Below are 2,900 nucleotides of genomic sequence, written 5' to 3' on the forward strand. Positions count from 1 at the left end.
TGCCATCCTTCATACTGTTGATAACAAATTAATAATAGCATTCCTGGCTCTGCACTTACTAATTAGGACTTCCTAATAAATGCTGATTAGCTGAGTCAGGGAGGTCAGCAAATAAACCTAAATCCTTTTTTAGTCATGTCTAATCTTGTACACTCTATTCTCCTTTTATAGCATTTGAAGACAACAGGTTAAGTTGGCAGATATTGTTTATGGACCACTGAAGTTATTTTGACCAGTTAAATCTCAGTTTTAGTGAATCCTTGATAACTGGAATAGAATTTGCAGGGAGACCAGGGATATTGGAGAGGTTTGTACTTGATGTTTTCTGAGAAGCCAAAAGAGAAGTCTCTTAGTTTCCAGTTGAGTTGTATTTTTTTTATATACAGTTGTTCCTTTATTTCTGTTTTCTCATGCCCACTCAAAACAAGACTGTTAGCATCTTCACTTGTTTTATTCTCTTACATTTTGGTTTTCTTGGGATGCTCTTCTTTATGAGGTGAGGATGTCCTCTGACTCCTACTATAGGATTAGGTAAATTTTTCAGCTACATTCCCTGAAGGTCTATGTGGTTGGTTTACCAGACTTGTTGAAGAATGGACTCTAAAGGCTGTAGGCTTTGGTGGTGGAGAAATAGGAATAGGAATAGGAATGCTTACACTCCGTGTACCCCTCGAACATTCACTGGAATTTACTTGTGGCACAGAAACTTCAGTAGCCTGTATGTTGGTCACACATATTGCTGTTATAACTGGAGCAGAACTGTTTCTGTCCCAAGAGCTGTCAGAACAGTTCAATGGGCCAGACTTCAAGTTAAGGCACAGGCCCGCAGTTATCACTGTTCATTGATCAGCAGAGGCTGTTGTCACTCAGAGATGTCACTCTGACACCTTCGGTTGAATGATTTTGCCTTTTTTCTAAAGCACATGCTTAGGTAGTAGTTGAGGTTGATTTGTCTTTAAATGCACTGTAGCACTTTTCGCGTAAACTTCAAACATCTTGCTGCTTATTGCTTGCCTATAAACTGTGCCTGTGAAAGACTGAATATCATCAGGAGGATCAACGTTGAGGTTATCAGATTTTTTGCTTTTTTAAACATTAAGTCAATCCCCTGTATTATATGAAATTCTTCCTTATTCTTTCTCATCCTCCTCCTTTTAATTCTTACTCTGGGTCAGTTCTCTGTCTGCCCCTGGATGAAATCCTTGACATGCCCCCTGGTTTTTCCAGTCCCTCTTAACCAGTAAAAAATATTTAAATCTCTTTAAAGCACTGACAAGTTCATCATGTAATGACTTAACTCCAGTCTAGTCTAGTGTTATTTCAAATGCCAAACTTATTCAGTACACTTTTCTCCTTCCTAAGCACAGACCTCCTCCAGTACTGGAATCCTGCAGCAGGAAAAGGACAGGAACTAACTTCTTCTCTTAGTTGTTTGCTAATTACTACATGGCTGACCCCAGGGCAATGGTGAAAATGGCACATGTTTAAGTGGTTGGTTCATTTGGAATCAGGTGTTGGGGTACTCTGGTGATAGTATTTTTCCAATAATACCTCTTTCCTTCCCACAGGGTGCATTTATGGGGTCCTTAGCAATTTTCCAGTTGGAAACCTCCCACTTCAACTCCTTGGTTAGGGGAATGCCTTTTCTCTGGCTGACTGTACAGAACTTTACCTTTGGCATCTTGGCTTTCAGCTGTTTATAATTGGGGTCCTAGGTATTCCAACCAGTCCTCTGGGTTGAGTAAATGCTAAGAAGACCCAGATTGGATCCCTTTTTCAAGGTCATATTTGATCCCCAGGAAACCTGCACCTCTTCCCTACTTTTTTGAAAAAGGAGCCGGCTCTGTGGTCAGCCCTCTCCACTCTGCCAAGAGCAAGGGGTGGTACCAGCCATAGGTCTTGCCTTTAAAATTCATAAGCACAAGTCAGATGCTTGTCCTTTTGTTCCTCAAGCTCTTGGAAACACATTTGAAGATTTTCTAATAGATCCCAAAGCTCCTCTCATTTGAGTTGAGGAGGTAAAGCACAGTGCAATTAAATCTTTCTTGAAATAAATCCTCACTACTATGCACTTCTACATCACCTACAGAATAGCTAAAATGAAAAAGAAAATACTACGTGTTAGTGAGGATGTGCAGCATCTGGAACTCTCATATACTAGAGGTACAGGTGGGAGTATAAATTGATATAATAACTAGAAAATGCTTTGACATTATATACTATAGCTAAACATATTTATTCTCTTTGACCTAGCAATTCCACTCTTTAGGCATATATCTAACAGACATGCAAGTATATGTTCAACAAAGGTATGTTGGTAGAAGCCCTATTTGTAATAGCCCCAAATTGAAAATTGCCTAATTGACCATCAATAATAGAATGGAAAAATAAATGGTGGTATATTCACACAATGGAATGCTATACAGCATTGAGGATGGTCATTCTACAACTATACACACCAATATATCAAAAACGCAATACTGAACAGATGTGCCAGGCACAAGAGTATATACTTTATGACACCATTTATATAAAATTCTTAATATAGGCCAGGTTATTCCATGTTATGTTAGAGGTCAAATAGTGGGGTGATTGGCTGGAAGAAGCTTGAGGGAGGAGTCTGTGGAGTTGGTAATGTTCTGTTTCCTGATCTGGTTCTAGTGTTATGGGTAAATTTAGTTTATAAGATTTTATTGAGCTGCACACTTATAATATATGCACATCTCTTTTTGCTACAGCAATTCAGTAAGAAATATAAAACAAAACAAAACCAAAACAAACCAACAAAAATGAAATTAAATATCTTGACTTTTTAATCTCACCCTCTTATCTGATCTGGAGGTGGGTGATCTGTTAATGCTGGAAGACCCAGCATTGGGCCACCCCCCCCACCCCCCCAC

The 2,900-nt window shown here is 39.0% G+C and overlaps 1 pseudogene; it reads right to left on the reverse strand.

The window, feature by feature from the left end:
• Positions 1–223: 223 nt before the first annotated feature.
• LOC116747049 lies at positions 224–1,129 on the reverse strand (annotated as a pseudogene).
• Positions 1,130–2,900: the final 1,771 nt, after the last annotated feature.

Source organism: Phocoena sinus, chromosome X (genome assembly GCF_008692025.1).
Source record: "Phocoena sinus isolate mPhoSin1 chromosome X, mPhoSin1.pri, whole genome shotgun sequence".
NCBI lineage: Eukaryota > Metazoa > Chordata > Mammalia > Artiodactyla > Phocoenidae > Phocoena > Phocoena sinus.